Source organism: Alexandromys fortis, unplaced genomic scaffold (genome assembly GCF_014885135.2).
Source record: "Alexandromys fortis isolate MF-2015 unplaced genomic scaffold, M_Fortis_MF-2015_v1.1 scaffold_123, whole genome shotgun sequence".
NCBI classification, from domain to species: Eukaryota; Metazoa; Chordata; class Mammalia; order Rodentia; family Cricetidae; genus Alexandromys; species Alexandromys fortis.
In genome coordinates, this window is record NW_026068003.1 from 1,040,255 (window position 1) to 1,060,204 (window position 19,950).

The following is a 19,950-nucleotide window of genomic DNA, read 5'->3' on the forward strand; positions in this document are numbered from 1 at the left end:
GTAAATGCAGATAGAGCATTCATAAACATAAAATAAATAAATAAGCTTAAAATTTTTTAAAGAAAAAATTCTAAAACTGGAGACTAGAGAGATGGCCCAGCAGTTAAGAGCACTGGATAATTTCCCCAAGGACCGGGTTCAACTCCCGGCACCCACATAGCCACTCATGGTGGTCTATAACTCCAGTTCAGGTGATCTGATATCTTCTTCTGACCTCCACAGACATCCGAGTAGACAAAACACCCTACACATAAGTACATTAAGTAATTAAAAATTTGAACAGTCCTTAAAACTGGTTATTGCTTTGGGACACGGTATTTGGGGAAGCCCGAACCTGGGCTTCTAGGTCATTTCACAGTCCTTTTGCAATGAGAGTTATATTTCTGCAGGTGCCTTTGTACCAGCTGGTGAAACGGGCTCTGTGTTTCAACCGCACATGACAGCTTCTACATCGGGCTGTGCTTGGGCTTACAGAAAATCACCCTATGAAGGGAAAACCCAACTGTCATGCCTTCAGAATTCTTTGAACTGTCTTCCGTTCTTTTTTTCTGAGACAGGGCCTCTAGCTCAGCCGGACTCCTGCCTCCAGTCTCAGATGTAATCTCACACTCTCAGAAAGTGCATTTTCTCTTTCGTGGGGTCCAGGTCCCGTGCTTTGTTCCAGATACCACAATGTATTACCATGGATGAGCTGCGTGTCTTCTCATCTAACGTCTGCCTTCTCGCTAGACATCTCTTCATAGGCCCGGATATCATGGGTGTGTGCTGACCAGGAAAGGATGGGCAGGTAGCAGGTGCTTAATAAATCACTGTTGAATGCAAAATAAGGTGCTCAGCTGATTCTCCAAAGCCCGGGTTCTCCATGATAGTATGGATGCTGAGCCAGGAAACTCAGTTTCCCTGGGCAACCAAAGGGACTCCCTTCCCTAGCCATACAGACAAAAGAAAACAGTAGCAACAGCCGTTGGAATAACATCTTCTATTAATTATTTAATTAGATTAATTAAGTAATTCTCAGGGATTAACTCTGGAAGACTTTTGGGGTCTTGCTGAAGCTTGCATTTCAAGTACTCCCCACCCCCACCCACACCCCCGCGGAGATTCATGTGGTAGAGGCTTAGTCCCCGGCATGGAGCTGGACACTGTAAATGTGGGCACTTAGTGGAAGGTTTTAGGTCATTAGAGGCGTGCCCTGAAGGAGACTGTGGAACAGCAATCCTCTCCCTGGTATCCTTTGGTTTTCTTTCATGCTCCAGCCCTGAGGGGAGCAACCTTGCCTTAATATCTGTTCCTGCTATGAAGCACTTGCCCTTCATGGGCTGCACATAAACACAACCTATGTATCGTGGGCTTGACCTCCAGGACACAGCCAGAATGAACCACTTCTCTGCGTGAGTTGATTGTCTCTCGTGTTATACAGTGATGGGAAGCTAACCAACTCAGGGCCAGGTAATTCTCTGTCGTGGATCTGTCCAGTGCATTCTAGGTTGTCCAACAGCCTCCTGGCTACTTGCAGCTAGGTGCTAGTCTCCTCCACATTGTGACAGTCTCAGGGGTGCCAGGAACCGCTCTAGTTAAGAATGTTGGTTTGGAGGTTAGAGCAAATATACTTCTAGTCACCGGCTGTTCGACCTTGGACATATAACTAAACCTCTCTGTGCCCATTTCTTCACCTTTAAAATGGAAGATAATAGCTTCCATATAGTACAGCTATGAAACTTTAGCTTTTAACTGAAGCGCTAACTCAGCACAGCACCTGGTCCTTCATTTGTGTAGTTAAAAAAAAAATGCTATCTCTGAACTAGAGAGATGGCCCCGTGGTTAGGAACACTCGCTGTACAACCATGAGGACTTGAGTTTGGAGCTCAGCACCCATGAAATAACTTGGGTGTAGTCTCACACACACCTACAACCCCAGGGTTGTGAGGGATGGAGACAGGGACTTGTTGGCTGCCAATTTAGCCAAAAAACAGCGGGCACTCCAAGTCGAGAGAGACCCTGCCTCGAAGGAAGGAGATGAAGAGGGGTGGAGGCGAACTCCTGACACCCTCCTTTGGTGTCCCCATCCACACACACATACATGAGCATACACCTATACGCACCGCACTCCTATGTAACATCCACACGGAGAATTCGAGAAGCAGCATCTAAAAACCATAGGAAAAGCACTGCTCTTTCCATCTTACAGCGGAGGAGTTAGAAAGCAGGAGATAAAAAAAGACAGTGCGCCTCAGCCTTTGGCCATGCTGTGACATCAAAGGCATCCATTTGGTTTCGCAAAACTAGTTCTCTTGGCTAATTCTGTTTACAGATACAAAAAGGCCCGTATAACTTCAGACCTCGCCTGACCGATCAGACTCTGAGCTGGTGGTGTTGCGATGCACGGACTGTTAGATCTGCCAGGCTGGGTGGAACTAGGCAGGGTCCAGTGAGATCGTGGCTTTGGGCCCAAAATTCAGGGCAGTGCCAAACAAATTAATGATGGAGGCAATTTAATTCCTTATTTTGTAAAAAAAAATCAAAATTTATTCAAAAAAATCCATCGTGAACAGAGTATCGATATCTCAGATAAGGACGCTGATGGGACCTTTCATTTGCTTTGACTTCTTCACTTCGCCTTGATCCTTCCGCTGCTAACTGCCGCCGTGCAAAACCTCTCCGTGGAGCCCCTTGAGGGTGGACAGCAGGGAGGCGGCGCCCTCTTCTGGCAGATGGGAGCACAGTTTCTCTGCTAGGAAGCCGGTCTTGCCTTTGCGTCTGAGAACACTGTTCGTCAGATTTCCATCATAAGACAAAAGCCGCAGTCGGCCAAGCAGTGCCAATGCAGCCGCTTCGCCAGTTCTTCCCGCAGGCAGCGCCGGCCATTGCCTTTCTTTTCCTGCTTTCTGTGCAAAAAGGCAAGGCAAGCCTTTTCTGAAGCAGCTTATTCGTATCAAGCTGCCCGCCCCAGCCTGACCGTAAGAGGTCGCTGTGAGGGACTGGCCCAAGATTCAGAAGAAGCACTTCCTTGTTTTAAGGGCTTGGTGGTGTCTTAGATTCAACGTATTTATTTACGTTTAGCATCTTTCTTTGAAATCATCGCATACAAATCTCAAAAATAACGGAAAAGCGCTCACCCACTCCACCCAATTTTTCCTTTTCACTAGTTGCTATGAATACAAGTTTTTCATTCAGGAACGGGCCTCCAAACAGTGCAACGCTTTACCCTTAAAACATCAGGGTGTGTCTCCCAAGAACAAGTAGGTTTCCTTAACAACCAGACGGGTATTACCAAAACCAGGTTTAACAATTATACAGAAGGTCTACGGCCATACTACCCTGAATGCGCCTGATCTCGTCTGATCTCAGAAGCTAAGCAGGGTCGGGCCTGGTTAGTACTTGGATGGGAGACCGCCTGGGAATACTGGTGCTGTAGGCTTTTAAAAAAATAAAAAATAAAAAAAAACAATTATACAGAAGTGCTCCCTCATCTATAACATTACTCCGGTGTTGTCAGCATTATAATCAGGCCCTTTTTGTATTTTTTCCTGGATCCAACCTAAATTATGTATTTGCTTAATAGTCTTGTCTCAGGTCACCTTTAATCTGTTACTAGAGTTGTTAGGTCAGAAGCGGGGCCCTGGCATTCCTGACTGGCCAACCTTGCCACCCGTCCTCCACGGGCCTTTAAAGAGACAAGTGGAAAAGGAGAAAGGAGATCTCTTCAGTTGGTCACGCTGGGGAGAGGGACAAACAGGCCGGTGACTACCAAGTCTGTCCTCGGAATCTTGACAGGAGGGTTAGGTTTAGATGGAAGGCCAAAGGTATGCACAAACGGACAATGCTGGTCAAGGTATGGCCCTGCCCATCACTGCTCTGCCATCATCTTGTCTCTTCCTGGGAGGCAAGTTCCCCTCTGGCTGACATGAGGTTGGGATCCCTTAGAATATCTTTGATTCTTACCAGAACTGACATGACCTGGAGCTTGTGTGAGTGCAGTCCAGTTACTTAGTTAAAGTCGGAGTGTGTGTGACACTAAGGCTCTCTGTGTCTGCCTCTCTGCCTGAATGGTGCCAGAGATGGCCGCTTCTGCCTCTCGGATGTGCTTTCTTTTCCTCTTTCTCTCTCTCCCTCCCTCTCTCCCTCTCTTTTTTTTCCTTCCTTCTCCCTCCCTTCTTCCCCTCCCTTCCTTTTTTCTTCATTCCAGATCTTTCTTTCTTTTCCTTCCTTCCTTCCTTCCTTCCTTTTCCTTCCTTCCTTCCTTCCTTCCTTCCTTCCTTCCTTCCTTCCTTCCTTCCTTCTTTCTTTCTTTCTTGATCTCAGGTAGCCGAGGCTGGCTTCAAACTTACTGTTTAGCTGAGGGTGAATCACAGTTTGAGTTTCCTGCCTCTACTTTCCAAGTTCTGGGCTAGGAGGCACACACTACCTTATCTATCTTGGGATCTCTTAGATGAGCATCTGCTGGCATCCCAGGACAGCTGGGTGAGTCAGGCACAGGATGCAGACCTGAATTAAAAGTACTTATTCGCTCACACTAAATCATCGCTATTTGATACCATCCATGACAACTGAAGGATGTTTCTTGAACCGTGTAGGGCAGGCTGTTTCTATGGAAACACAATCATAAAGTAATTATAATGGCTGTGGGTACCAAGCTGTAGTGGACCCCTCATTTCATAGCCTCCTGAACATTAGCTCCTCATTTTACGGTTGAGGAGGTTATGCCTAAGAGTGGACAGTCACCTGACCCAGGTCTCTCAAGCATGAGGCACTTCCAGGAATATTTGGCTCTAAAATGTAAGCGCTGGTCAGCCACCTACATGACCTCTCCTCTGCATGGAATGGTGACAAGGTCTGCCACCATTCCAGCTCAGAACACAGAGAACAATTCACGGCCTCCTCATCCCTGGATTGCCAGCGACCAAAGATTAAACTCCGCAGTTTGAAACTTCCTGGCTTGGTTCAGCATCTCAGCCCAAGTCACAGTCAGAGATACAGTTGCCGAGGACTAGAGATGTTTGTTTGTGAAGGGCAGAGCACTGAGGTGGTCAAGCCTGTGCCACTTAGAGCACGGCGGAGAGGTGGAGGTCAGGGGAGGTTTTTAAAGGAGGCTCCCACAAAATAATGTCAAATGGTAATCTTGGCAGCAATTGCAGCATCAGTCTGAGGGTAAACAGGTTCCTAGATGGATATCCTCAGTTTTGTTTTCCAAGGGACTCTCACTGGGGGCAAGCCGGGCTAGCCTCAAACTTGTCATCCTCCTGCCTCAATCTTTCCTGTGCTGGGATTGCGGACGTGTGCCACCGTCCTTGGTTAGAAGCACTTTTTGTGCGTCATTGTGATGGCCTTTATGTAAGGTAGTGGTCCCAGGAGACTTTATTGTGATAACCAGTACCAGAAAATAGAGTTGGGGAAACTCTCCATTCAGAAGCTCCTGGTTTTTTTTGTGTTAGCATCAGTGACTTCATTCTGATTCCGATGACTTTGTCCTAGAGGCCTCCAGTAGTTTGTAAGGCGTGTTTCAGGGGCACATCCCCTTCTGAGTCATCAAACATTAGACCCCGATATATCAATCCACCGGAAGCCACGGCAGCTGCAAAGTCAGAGTAGGAAAGCAGGTTTGAGCAGGTGACAAACCTCAACTAGGCAGTGACTCACAGATGATTCTCAAGGTGGGCGTGACACGCCAAGTGTAGAAATTCCCTTGCAGAGCAGAGTCTCCAAAGCAGTCCCCAGACCACACCTGGCTGCAGATCGGTGTTATTAACTGCCTTCTTCCTTCAGATATCATTCCTGGAGGCCTTGACACAGTAGTTCTTGACTTGGGACTTGGAATCAGTTTCCACAGTGAATTTTTCAGAGATTTAACCAACAATCTGCCCTTGTAAGGGTGGAGGTTGCCATGACTGAATATGCTTCATCCTCTGCAAAACTCACTGTGCTAGAACTATGTGGTGAGGTCATTAAAACAAGATTAGATTACTAAGAGGGAACAATTCCCTTCTACAGGAATGGACTTGTTCTAGCAAGAGTGACTTATCAAGCCAGGTGTGGTGGCACATGCCTATATTCCCAGGACTCTAGGAGTGCAGGCAGGAGGCTGTCAGTGTAAAACCAGCCTAGGCTACTTAATAATAACTTGCCTCAAAATTCCAGGTGATTACAAACGAAGTTCACCCACTGGGCTTTGTTTTCTCCTTATCCTGCTTTCTCCTCCTGTTTTCTACCCTGGCTTGAAGCACCTTGAGGCTCCTACCTGACATGGACTTTTAGGCCTCCTGAGCCCCGAGACAAGATGAGCCTTATCTTTTTGTTGTTGATGGTGGTTTGTTTTGTTTGTTTTCTTTCTTTCTTTTTTTTTAAAGATTTATTTATTTATTTATTTAGTATGTATACAGTGATCAGCCTCCATGTATGCCCGCAGGCCAGAAGAGGGCACCAGCTCTCATTACAAGTGGTTGTGAGCCACCATGTGGTTGCTGGGAATTGAACTCAGGACCTCTGGAAGAGCAGTCAGTGCTCTTAACCTCTGAGCCATCTCTCCAGCCCTGTTTGTTTTCTAAAAACAGGTTCTCTTTGTGTAAGAGCTCTGGCTGTCCTGGAATTTGTTATGTACACCAGGCTGGCCTCAAACTCAGAGATCCAACTGCCTCTGCTGCTGGAGTGCTAGGATTAAAAGTGTGCACCGCCGCACTTGACTCCTCATTTCTTTTTAAATCATCCCACCTCCAGGATGCTGTTATACCAGCAGAACACACAGGAAGAGAGGCATAAAAGGATGAATAAGCTAGAAGGTGGTGGCAAAGGCAGGCAGATCTCTTTGAGGCCAGCCTGGTCTACAGAGTGGGTTCCAAGATAGCCAGGGGTACACAAAGAAATCCTGTCCTAAAAAAAAAAAAAAAAAAAACAAGAAATCAAAACAAAAGGATAAATAAAATAGCTTCTTCCATGAAGGACTCAAAATTAGGTAATTAATGAGACTCATATACAGTTTCACTGACTTTTCTAGGTCTCTGAAATATCTATATCCAGCCATGAAACAGTCACAATTTTGAATTACCAGCCTAAATCTTAAGCTCAAATTACCTTGAGTCCCATTGGCACTATTTGATCTGTGGTGGTATGACTTCTGACTGTAATGCAGAGAAGGCGAGCTACCATCCCAGTTTGTCCAAGACTGCAGACGGGTGAGTTCCTACAAAACTAGATTTTCAACACTAAATCAAAATGAGTCATGAGCAAATAAGAATTAATTGATCACTCTAGCATTAGGATCAGAATAGGAGGCAGAGGATGGGTAAGCGGAAGGAGATAGACAAAGTATTTATTTTACTTAAGAATTTATTAACACCTGAACAAATATAAGGGGTAGGTGCTCTACTATCCCTATTGGATAAAAGGAGGTAAGCTAGAGCTGAGAGAGCAGACAACTGTCAGAGTACCCACTGAGTGAATGGCAGACTAGACCTACCGGAGAACATGTTTGTGTCCCCACCCATCCCTTTGCATTGCCCTAAGGAGCTCCTGTGTCAGTGAGGTACAGATAAAGTCCAGGAACTGTATTTAAAGTTAATTCTGAGACTGAGAGCCAGCTCCTCTCTAAGAAGTCAGTGGAAGCTGTTTCCGTGGAGACCCGTTCACATCCAACCAAGCTGTGTTCAAAAGGAGCCCCAATGGTGAGGAGGCGTCATTTCTAGCAGGTCCCCCAGCTTCTCCAACACGTCTCCCACCACTTGGGATTTCAGCGGAGTCTTTATTGCAGCCTCCGGCATGTGACACACCAAACTCCGGAGGCTCTCGGGAGTGCCAGGCTGGTTGACAACATAGGTTCAGCAAACCGTCCTGCTCCCTGCCCCTCATCACACGTGGAGTGACTTCGGACGATTTATCCAACCCTAAGACACCATTTCCTCATTGTTAAATGGTAGAAGTATCAGAGGCAGAGGAAGGAAGTAAAAGGGTTGATACACGAAATCCACAATGTTAGGTCCAGGGTAGGCAAGGTTCAGAAATGTTCCTCCCTGCCAGTGGCCGACTGCTCACCTGCCTTTTCATGAGACCAATCTACTTGGGAAATGGCGTGAGGAACCAGGAATCATGTCACTCTGCTCACTGACGCTGATCTCTTCCAGCTTGGACTGAAACACCTCACTCTGCTGTGTTTCCACATCTACTCCCATCCTCATTCCATAGTCCAAGCTAGCTTCAAGTTTGCTTCCCGCCTCTGGGTGTTTGGTGTGCTTCCACATCCAGCTTAAAATTCTCTACTTTTGGGGCTGGAGAGATGGCTCAGTGGTTAAGAGCATTGCCTGCTCTTCTAAAAATCTGGAGTTCAATTCCCAGCAACCACAAGATGGCTCACAACCATCTGTAATGGGGTCTGGTGCCCTCTTCTGGCCTGAAGGCATACATGCAGACAGAATATTGTATACATAATAAATAAATATTTTTAAAAAGAATCAAAATTCTCTAGTTTTCAATATAAATACTCAAGTGTCCTGGCACACCCCCCGACTCCCCCTACTGGAAAGTGGACCTAAGGGTGTCGTGTGTACACTGGGCAAGTGCTCTACTCCTGTGCTGTGTCTGAAGCTGCCTTTCCACTATTTATTTTGAGACAGGGTCTCGAGTTGTTCAGACTGGCCTTGAACCTAGCCCATAACCCATTGAACTTGCGATGTTCCTTCTTCAGGCTCCCTGGGCCTGTGCCACTGGGGCCGACTGTCACAGCACCTTTTTGCTGAGTTATTTCTCCTTTGGACATTTTTTTTTTATGATGAAGATGTCTCTGTGTATGTGGCACCTGTAGCAACTGTGGTGTTTCATCCATATTTTTAATCCACCTCTGTGTAATACCACACTATGTGAAAAACTGTGCTTTTCTGACTAAGTCCTGAGGCTTTTCATTTTTTAATTGGGTGTGTTTGGGCTTTTCTTGACTGTGTTCATTCCTATGGATCTTAGAACAATCTCCTTATCTCCCTCGAATGGTGTTGTTGAAACTGTGACTGCGTCATCCCACGCCTGGTTTCAGAGCTTTCCGGAGTGCCGCTTCTTCTGGCTGCATTTCCTAACCAGATGCAGTCAGTTCATAGACATCAGTGTCACACCTCGGGGTTCCTAGATCTGTGTCTCTCTGCCCAGTTTGAAGCAAAGACCCTCAGTCACGAAGGGCTGCTAGCATAGATTATTGAAGACCACAGAAACATTTCTGCTCGGTACACTGGCTGATCATTTCTCTTGATCTGGTCCCTTGAACTAAGTTGCTTTACTGGGTACATTCCATTCTCTGCTGAGCTCAGTTCTCCTTGGGGGCTGTTTTAACCAGAAGCTCATTTTCATGGCAAAGACATAAATTAGGAAACTGGCCCCCTTGCCTTCCCTCTCCATCTGCTGGCTTCCCATATGCTCACTTCCTTTTTTAAATTCATCTTTTAATTCAAATCTGGGCTTAATCAACCGTTTCCTGTTGCTAGCATTTGAAGCCCAGCAATTTGGGGGTTTAGTCCTGTTTGCTTCTCCGTAAAGGTCCAGGCTAATATTGTGAAAATCTTCCGCCGTTTTCCAACTCCCTCTCAGGTACTTGCAGAGTTTAGGCTTTGGGGTAGGCTCTCTCAAAAGTCAAACGCCTATCCCCACACAAATCTCCATGACTAGCGCTGGGCTCTGCTGGAGCTTTGCACAAATGAGCTCAGTACAGTAAGAATGATTTCGGGTGCTGACAAGATGCTCAGGGAATAAAGCACTTTCTGTGCACATAGAGACCAGAGTTTGGATCCCTAGGATCCACATTAAAAACAAACCAATGAAAGAAGGGGACACAGTAGTGTCTATAATCCCATCGCTCCTGTGACATGGGAAGTGGGGACTGGAGAATTCCCAGAAGCTCATGGGCCAGCTAACTTGGTCTACACAGCAGGGGACAGCAGGAGACTGCATCAGAGCAAGGTGAATAGTGAATACCAACAGTTGAGGGAGTCCTCTGACCTTCACGTGGGCAGTTTGGCACATCACACATGTGCCCACAGGGACACATACACACATACACACGCCCACTCACACATGTGCACATGCACACATTTTGGGCTTCAGATTGACACAGTGACTTGTCTGGTTTGTTTTTTTTTTTTAATTTTCTTTCTGTTTGAGACAGAATCCTGATATGTACCTCCACAAACCCTGCAATTTAAACTCAGGAATATTCTCCTTGAAGGAAAGAATCAGAGTGAATCTTTCATACCTGGACTGCAATGCAGATTTGGGAGGTTAGTAATATTTTATTTACAAATAAAGGAATAACTGATATTTTGGATTAGTTTGAGAGGTTTTGGGGGGGGCGTTAAAATGCTAGTGTGTCATAGATTGCTGAATGTTTAGCGTTAGAATTTTCCACATGCCACATCCTTCATATTTAATCCTATAACTGGCTTCGGAAGCAGGTAGCTCAATAGTTTCCACACAAACTTTGTTTTCAGACCTGCACATCTGTTCATTATGACAATATTACTGGTTGACTGTGTGACTTTAGTGGGTTATTTAGTCTTAGAACCTCAATTTTTTCCCCTCATTTGTAAAGTGGGGCTAGTCATAGTGCCCGCCTAACAGGCTTGTTGGAGGCTTCAGCGAGATAACTCGTGACACACGGGCACGCTAGAATTCACAATCATATATGTATTCATTTAGGTGGCTTTCGACTCTCCCAGGCTGTGAGCCCCTTTCCACTTTCATGTCTCCAGGCAGTGGCACAGCACAGGCAAATGTTAATTAGCTGTTCCTGCATGCCTCACCAAGTGAGCTCACAGCCTGGGAGAGTGAGAGCCACCGAAATGAATACATATACTATAGTGAATTCTAGTGTGTGTGTGTTTAGAGAGGGGGAGGGGGAGCACGAATGCACATGTGAATGAAGGAACAGGGAAGGTACTGCAAGGCAGTATCATCTGAAGTGCAAATTGAGAAGAGAATTTAGTGCCTGGCTTACAGGTGCCACGCAGATGTACCCAGGGCCGGCTCATGCAAATGCTTTATAAGACTTGGAATTCGTCCAGCTGGCATCTGGGTACATGTGGGATCTTTTGTGTTTTGTTTTTTCTTTTGCAACACTTCCATGTTGAGCATGGCCTTTGTGTGATTCTCTGGTTAAGCAATCTTCATTTTTTTTTTCTTTTAAACAGACTGTGTATTCGTTAGTTTTCTTGTTGCTGGGATCAAATACATGACCGGGGCAACTCAAGGGACAGAGAGTTTCTTTGGGCTTGCAATTCGAGGGGTCCCAGAGGATGATAGTGGATACAGGGAATTCTGTAGAGGGGAAAGATGGAAGCAGGGGTGAGAGGCAGCTGGTCACCTTGCATCTGCGGCCGTGAAACACGGAGAGATGAAGGCCAGTGCTCAGTTCACTTTCTCCTTGATACTGGGTCTGGAATCCCTGACCACTGAATGGTGCCGCTCATACTTCACCTTCCTATCTAGAAAATTTCTCAAAGACATGTCCAAACGTTTGTGTCCTGTGGGATTATATAGATCCAGTCAATTGAGAACAATGTTCATCTTTACAGACCCTAAGACCTTAAGGCCAACTAGTGCATCTGGGGTCCACAAGCAGTCACGGTGCTTGCTGCCAAGTCTGATGACCTGGGTTCTAATCTCAGGACTCCTACGATGAAAGAACCAAAAGATGTCCTCTGGTTTCCACACACATGCCATAGTGGTGTGTACACACACACACACACACACACACACACACACACACACCAATCAAGAAGTACCTTTTAAAAACTTAAACCAAGCAAACAGCCTGACTTGTCACCAAGAGAGTACCTAGCATGTGGCAAATTTGTAGCAGTGTTTGATGAATTAGTAAATGAATGAATGAATGTTTTGACTCCTCGCTGGCTATACGTTGGCTCTGGGACCTATCCTGTAATCTCTCTGCAATGTGGTGTGCTCAGTGCTTGTGGGGACTACATGGTTTCACGCCCAGTGACCGCAGAACAAACACGCATTAAGCAGGAGCCACTATAGCCACCGCTCATCTCTGACTGATGTTCTTCGGAGTCTAGGACACCTCTCCAGACTTGTGATGGGACAGAGCCTGAGGCGCTCTGCCAAGGGATTTTTGAAACTCTTTGCTAAAGCTGGGGTGAGACCTGACAGCTGATAAAGGAGTTTCTGTTCGGCCAGGAGAGAAGAAGATTCTCCGGCTGCCCTAGTCACCTGCTCCTCAATGGTAGTGTCGAGAGTGTCTTAGACTCAGTGGGACTGGAGGTGGGAGAGGCAAGGTGTTGGGGACTTCTTCATTTTTTCCCCTACATTCTTGGCTTCACTGTAAGAATGGTGCTAATTAAGGCTTCTTTCTTGTCAGTCATCTTGTGAAGAGTCACCAAGAATGTGATTTGCCTCTAAGGTTCAATTAAGTATGTCCAGACAATAAAACTGTGAGGGGAAGAGACTGGCTACAGAAACTTCAGGCCTTTGGAGGCCTGAGACCAAAGGGTATGAATTAAAGGAGGACTAGCCACTCATTTTTAAGTTTTTGTTTGTTTTTGACTTGTTAGGGGTCAAACCCAAGGTCTCATGCTTCTTCTTCTTTTTCTCCTTCTCCGTCTTCCTTTTTCCTTCTGAGACTCACTATATACCCCTGGTTGGCCTGGAACTCATATAGATTCACCTGCCTCTGTAGTGATGAGATTAAAGAAACGTGCCACCAAACCTGTCAGGCCTCAGCCTGTGCCACTCCATCACTGACGTGTGTGTATCTCACCCCGTGTATAAACTACTGAGGAGGGAAATTTAAGATATCTTAAAAACAACCGCCTTCAAGCACATACAGTAAAGGCTTCAAGGCTAGGCCTTCTAGGAGGTTCTTTGTTCATTGAACTTATTCTTTTATTACTAAGTCCTGAAATCACCCCCTCGGTATCTGTTTGGTAAATGCTCCCAGACTCCAAGGTTGCAGGGCCGACAGTAAGTGGCCACTGGGGAAGCCAGGGTAGCTCCTTTGGGTTCTTTGTCTCTCTAGGTCTGTTGTGAGGCCATTGTGGACAGGTGGGTTGGAAAGGTACTAGTATTACTGACTTGGTAGGAAGAAAGAAGGCCACAGCAATTTGTCCAGGGCACTAAAAGATGGTGACTTGCCACAGAAGCTGTGGGAACAGTCACCTAAAGTGAGTCAGATGCAGTTCTTGAGGCCTGAGTGATGAGGCAGCCAACATCCGGCATGATGAGGATTCAGCCTGAGCCAGGAATCTTGTCCCAGACTTTGGGGTAAGTTCCAGAAGATGGATAGAAAATCGTTTTGGACAGGAGTGTGCACCAGTGGCTTCGGGGACCTCTACTAGGAAACTCTAGGGTTTCTTGTCCATTCTTAGAAGCTAAGACATGCTCAGCTTAATCCAGATCTGTTTGCTACAGAGCCTGCTGGAGCATGCTAGGGGGCTGCCCTTACAGAGGACGTAAGTGGTCCAGAATCCTGAGGGACACTAGTTCCACCATGTCTGCAGATAGAGGCAGACAAAGGGACTAGGATTCCATGCTGCAGGAAGACTTGTGAGTATAGGGCCAGGTCCTTTACTTATCTCTATGTGGCCATTTGGTGCTCAATGCATACTTGTTAAAAGAACGGCTAAGTGTTTTGACTAGAGTTAAACTTGCAGCACAGTGTGAGCCTAAAGGGATTTCGGGAGGGCTTCCTGGAATGACTTTTGTGTGTGTGTGTGTGTGTTTCAAGATAGGGTTTCTCTGTAGCTTTGGAGCCTGGAGCTGGCTCTTATAGACCAGGCTGGCCTCGAACTCACTGAGATCCACCTGCCTCTGCCTCCTGAGTGCTGGGATTAAAGGCGTATACCACCACCGCCCGGCTCTGAAATGACATCTTAACTCAGACTTTGGAACAGGAAGAGTAGCCAGGCCACACTGTCCTTTGCTTGGTCTTACGGGGTAAGAAACGACAATATACTTTTCGGAAAGTTTTCTAGATGCTAAACACTAGGGTCTCATTCCTTCAACTCCACCCTATAGTTCAGTAACCAAGGCTTACTTTGGAATTCCCAAGAGTCTCTAAACTCTCAGGGTCAAGATCCTGCTTGGATCTTTTTGGTGGGTGAAAGGCTCAGAAACGCTTGGCACACGGTAGATGCTCAGTAAACCAAACAGTGCCCCGTGAACTTTGGCTTCGCCTGGCAACGTGGCAAAATTTGCTCCCTAATGTCCGCCCCTGATCACTCTTTATGCGAGGAACGATTCAGTTCTTCCTCTGGGAACCCACTAGATGCTCGTGCCTTAGGTTCACGGTTGGTGGAGGCGGGCTTCTGGGGAAGGACTGAACTGCCGGGTTTAATGTATTGAGTTAGGGACACGAATTAGCTCGGGGTAGCGGTTCGGCATACCCCAAACAAAACCCGGTTGCTGAGACACAACGCGCGGTTCGAGCTGGACGGGTTTTTCTGTCGGAGGACGCGAGCGTGCGCGTTGCGCCTTTAAGGAGACTTGCCAAGCCTATCACTGAGAGCTGGGAGTGCGCAGGTGCGGGGACCTGGGAACGGAGGGTGGTGATCCGGCTGCTGGACCCCGGCCTCTGAGGTCTGTCAGGTGAGCGAGGCGGGAAGTTAAGGTGACTGTGGCTGTGCTCTTAGGAGAGGGATGGCAGCCTCCCAAAACCTGGCCATCTGCCCCCATTTTCCGAGGCCAGCCCTTCCACCCCAGCATCGCAAGGGTGAATACAGATGGGTCCGAGATACAAATCTCCCTTCCTGTTCCATTTTCCCGCTTTCTCTTAAGGTGCGGGCGCGGGGGGGTGGGGGAGGCCTGAGATGTTCCCCAGGCCGGGTCTCCCCACTGACTGGCTCGCTGCCAGCTTCCTTAAGCTTAGGAATAGAGTGAGGACTGAGTGGGATAAGCATCCCGTGTCTCTTCCTCCCGATCCTCCGTGCTTGCACCGTCCGCGGTGCCTTTCTCCTAGTGCCAAGGTGGATTTGGTCCTCTACCCCACGCACTCCAACCCTGCTACCTTCTCCGCTCTAGAGCAGGACGACAACTAGCTTTTCTGGTACCGGGGAATCGCGGCACCATTTTTGCGGATTCGTAGTCTCATCGATAGAAACATTTTAAAGCTCGGGAACCATGTTGCTAGAGTTTGAGAGAAAACTGGGTAGGCAGGCTGAAAATTTCTGTGGCTGGTGGAAGGAGGGAGATGGAGTGGAAAGTCGTGCCCTTTGAGTTAGGGCCAACACAGGCTCAGCAGTGGAAACTCTTCAAGCAACTGTGTGGAGGGGCTTCGAGCATCAGGGAGAGATCTGTTCAGAATGTCGGGGACAAGCATGATTAGCGTTTTGAAATAGAGCTCAGAAAAGTGGGCAGACTAACAGTGAAGACGTGCAAGCAGCTGCCTCTAGGGAGGGGCTTCTGAGCTCTTATCTTATCTCGCTAAGTGATAATTATTCCTACCCTTACCTACCGCGTCCTTGCTGTGAGGCGACCTCCTGGCTAGGGGATTGACGTGCCCAGTTGGCTCAGTTTTTAAAGACCACGCTTTACCGGGAGGAAATGCTTTCTTGGGGGGGGGGCCTCAACAGAGACTACCAGCCTCTAGTTTCCTCCCTTGCATGTGGTACTTGAAATCTTAAAGGAGGGAAATTATGATGCTTCCTGCTCTTTCTTTCTTTCTTTCTTTCTTTCTTTCTTTCTTTCTTTCTTTCTTTCTTTCTTTCTTTCTCGTTTTTGTTTGTTTGTTTGTTTGTTTGTTTTTTGAGACTGGGTTTCTCCGTGGGCTGCTGTCTAGAACTCTCTCCAAAGATCAGGTTGGTTGGCCTTGAACTCACAGATCCGCACACCCAGCAAAAGTGAGTTTCCTTTTCTAAAAAAAAGAAAAAAGAAAAAAAAAGCGTTGCCAGGGAGACAAGAGGTGGGGCCCGAAGCTCATGATGGGAGAGGGAGTCCTTTCTTCAAGCCTGTCTGGCTACCTAACACTCCCAAATGACCTAGTTCCCTGTCACCTCTCTTACCATGACCAGGCTTCCGTACCTACCCTAAGATTTCTCTCCTTCCGGGAACATCAAATCTCCTTTGGCCTTCTGATGCTTTTGCATGTCCCAATTCCCTCTCCCTTTGGAGGAGCCAGGAAGCTGGTGGTCTAACAACTTCGACAGCCAGAGAAGAATTTAGCATCCCGGCTTGCAGGGACTGGGGCTTTCTGGTTGCCTTAGAGATGCAGATAATGCTAGCTGCTGGGCTAAGCACACGTGATTTACTCCCACACCCACAGACCTGTGGGGAGGCCAAATCAACCCAGTGAGGCTTAGGAGGAGGATCAAACGGCTGTGTGTGCAGGGGATATGTTATTCTGAGCCTTTTTTTTTTTTTTTTTTTTTTTTTTTTTTTTTTTTTTTTTTTTTTTTTTTTTTTTTTTTTTTTTTTTTTTTTTTTTAAGGTCCCAGGCTCTAGGTGTTTAAGAAAAGTCAGAGGAGAGCCCTGCTCTAGCTGGGACCTTGAAGACAACCTTTGCTTCACTCCCTGCTCAGGCGTCCCGCAAGGCTGGCTGCCACCAGCTGCTATTAAATACTGAATGTAACTGTAGTAGCTGAGAAAGTAAGCAAGTACTCAGTGCCTGATTCTGACCTAGCCACTGAGAAGCATTACCCGTAGTACTTACTGTCTTGACTGCCCCACAAGGTGGGTGCCCTGTTGATGCGGTTCTTAGGGGCTGGTGATGCGAGACTCCCAGAAATGGCACCTTCCTGAGACACACCAACTTTGACCTCAGAGGTTCTCACAGTCACTGATTTTTTTTTTAAACCCAGTTTTAACAACTTTTTTTTTTTAATTTATATGTATGGGTGTTACATTTGGATGTCTGTCTGTCTGTCTGTCTGGTACCTGTGGAGATCAGAAGAGGATATAAAATCCCCTGGGGCTGGGGTTACAGATGTTTGTGAGCTGCCACGTGGGTGCTGGGAATTGGACCGGGTTCTGTGCAAGAGCAGCCAGTACTCTTAACTGCTGAGCCATCTGTCCTGCCTCCATGACTAACTTCTTATGAATGCTTTTCTAATGGAGGGAATAGAAATGTGGCACCTGTGTTTTTGGGACCAGTTAGTTTTCTAAAGTTGGGCTTTGTGGGCTGGGGATGAGGGAGATACAGTGTTAGAGCACTTGCCTGGAATGTGATAGGCGCTGGGTTTAATCCCTGCCATAGCTAAATAAGTAAATTAAGTTACTCTGATCATCAGGGAGTTTTTGATTTTTTTCTTTAGATTTATTTATTATGTATTCAGTGTTCTGCCTGCATGTATCTCTGCAGGCCAGAAGAGGGCACCAAGTCTCATTACAGATGGTTGTGAGCCATCTTGTGGTTGCTGGGAATTGAACTCAGGACCTTTGGAAGAGCAGGCAAAGCTCTTAACCACTGAGCCATCTCTCCAGCCCCCATCAGGGAGTTTTTAGTGCTCTCCAGGATTCTCTGTCTCTCTCTGTCTCTCTCCCTCCCTCCCGCTTCCCTCCCCCTCCCTCTTTCCCTCCCTCCCTCCCACTGTATAAGCCAACAGGTAGATTGGTTTGTAAAGAAATTGTGGGCCCATGGTTTCTGAACCCTGTAACATTGAACCCCATCACTGTAGCACAGCTGGATCTTAGAGAGAAAGGCTCATGTTACATGGCGGCATATTTGCTTTTGCATTGGGCCTACATCTCTGCTCTACTTGTTCTGTGGCCCTGGCCGGTTACCTACTCTGTGAGCTTCGGCTTAGAAACTGTTCCTGCATGAGAGGAAAGCAGTAATCCTTTGAGAAAGTGATCCGCAGAGCCCAGCGTGTGGACCACCAGTACTGGGAAGAGCCATGACCACTGACCACTACCTTGAATTATAGAAGCTATATTTAATTACAAATAACCAACTCACACCCTCTACTTGAAAGTGAGTTTGGGCCAAGCAGAATAAACTTTTTTTTTTTAACTCAGAAAGGCCTCTGAAGCTTTTGTCAGCTCTAACCCATTTTCTGCCTTTGCACTAAGAGAGCACATTAGCCCTCCCTTTCTCGAGCTTTAGAACTGATGGGCTGTGAGCTCTGTGGGGATCTGTATAGGGAGAGTGAATGTGGCCAAACCGTTTGTGCAACTGGAAGCACTTATGCAATTTTTTGCAAGGAGGAAAACCTGTCTTAGAGATGGTCTTGGTTCATAGATTGTTTGGCTGATACAGGCCTGTCCCGAGGGAATATGGATCACCTCTGGGTTTGGGAGGAAAAACTGATGAGTGTTTTATCCTTGGAGACTGATGAGCAGCTGAGAGAACACTCTTTACCACTTTGTTTCTGGTTATTTTGGTGACCAGATCAGTTATTGTGCTCTGATTTCAAAAAGAAGGGCAGAGACCCCTTTAAAAGTCTTTGCGAGCTGGGTGTGGTAGTGCAGACCTTTAATCCCAGCACTCAGAAGGCAAGGCAGGCAGATCTCTAAGTTCAAGGCCAGCCTGGGCTACAGTGAGTTCTAGGACAGCTAAGGCTACACAGAAACCCTGTCTCGAAAAACAAAACTGAAAAACAAAAGAATTAAGTTTGCAGTATACCAAGAAGCAAGGTCTACACGTTGTTTGTTTTTGCAGGGGGAGGGGTACTGGTATGGATGCTGGACCCAAGGCCTTATACATGTTAGGTAGATTCTCTACCACTGAGCTACATGCCCACCCTTTAAAAAATGTTAGAAATTATTGCATGTTTATTTGTGCATAGCTGTACATGCACAGCACAGCACACAAGTGAGGACAGCTTTCAAGAGTTGGCTCCCTTCCCCTTCGTAGGTCCCAGGAACTGAGCTTGGGTTGTCAAAGTTTGGTGTCAGTTCAGATAGATACTGAACTATCTCTCCGGAACACAGAACACCTCCCCCACCACCACTACCACATGTTACTATTTTAAAAACTGGTTTAAACGTGTTTCAGATATGGCCAACAGCTGTGTGAGGCGGGCCTTCATGGGCAGTCCCAAGGGGCAGCACTGCGTAAACTCGATAAGAACTTGAGGAAGCTGCCTGTTGGTGGCAGTACGTTTTCTTTCTGCTAAACTGTCTACAGTCCGAGAAATGGGGTGCACAGAAGACGTGTCACAGTGAGGAAGGAGCATCAGAAATCTTCTCACACTTGTTTTGGCTGCACCACTGGCTTTTTCCACTGCCATGGGGATGGGGTTGGCAGAAGAAGTGTTAGCTGCATTCTGTGTACACTTAGAGCCCCTGGTGGGGAGGGCTCCACCGTAACTCAGGGGTAAACTTCTTGCCTGGCTTTTGAACTTGCTTAGTATTTACACTATCTACCCTGTGGGGGAAAGGCTCTGGGACACTTAGATCCATTTTGTGCAGGAAATGTGGTTCTGTTACGTTTGCTTAGCATGCTTGAAGCCCTGGGCTCCATCCCAGCACCACAGAAACTAGGCGTGGTGGTGCACGCCTGTAATCCCAGCTCTGGTGAAGCAGTGAAGGCCATCCTTGGCTGTGTAGCAAGCTTGAGGCCGGTCTGAGTTCTAAGGCACAACCAACCAGCCAAGCAGCGAGGGTTTTAAAAACAGTACTGTGCCAACACTCCACTCCTGAGCCAACTGAATCAGGATATGGAACTGATATGGAACCAGGCTGTAAGAGTCTGCAAACTGGGTTTGGAACCCTTGACAATGGAAGACATTATTTCTGGGCAACTTTTGTGCATAATTCCAAATTCCTCACTGAGTTTCCACGGTGATGAGATGCGGGTAGAAGTCTCAGCCGGGGTAACTTTGTCCCCCCTGGAGTTGTCAATTTTGTTTTGTTTTGAGACCTTTCTGCTCATCACAGCTTGTGAAGAGCTTGAGCAGGTGAAGGCCAGGGATGCTGAAGGCAGGACAGCCAACATTGCTCATCTGGCCCCCATTGCCACTTACTAAGAATCCTGACATGGGCTTGCTTCTCATGACATGAAAGTGCTTCTTGCTATTGAGTGTAACTGTCTCT

The 19,950-nt window shown here is 47.0% G+C and overlaps 1 protein-coding gene and 1 non-coding gene across 5 annotated transcripts in view; both read left to right on the top strand.

Annotated features, from left to right (window-relative positions):
• The first annotated feature begins 3,300 nt into the window (after window positions 1-3,300).
• LOC126513044 (5S ribosomal RNA) lies at window positions 3,301-3,418 on the top strand. The gene has a single exon (XR_007595238.1). It is a non-coding gene; the product is annotated as a 5S ribosomal RNA (ribosomal RNA).
• A 10,771-nt stretch (window positions 3,419-14,189) lies between these two features.
• Abhd6 (abhydrolase domain containing 6, acylglycerol lipase) overlaps window positions 14,190-19,950 on the top strand; it is a 44,678-nt gene continuing 38,917 nt past the window's right edge. For 2 of the 4 annotated variants that reach the window (XM_050161136.1, XM_050161138.1), the window contains exon 1: window positions 14,190-14,568. The gene's annotated coding sequence lies outside the window, so the exon portion shown is untranslated. The remainder of the gene's footprint in view (window positions 14,569-19,950) is intronic. The other 2 variants (XM_050161137.1, XM_050161139.1) reach the window with 1 other exon arrangement.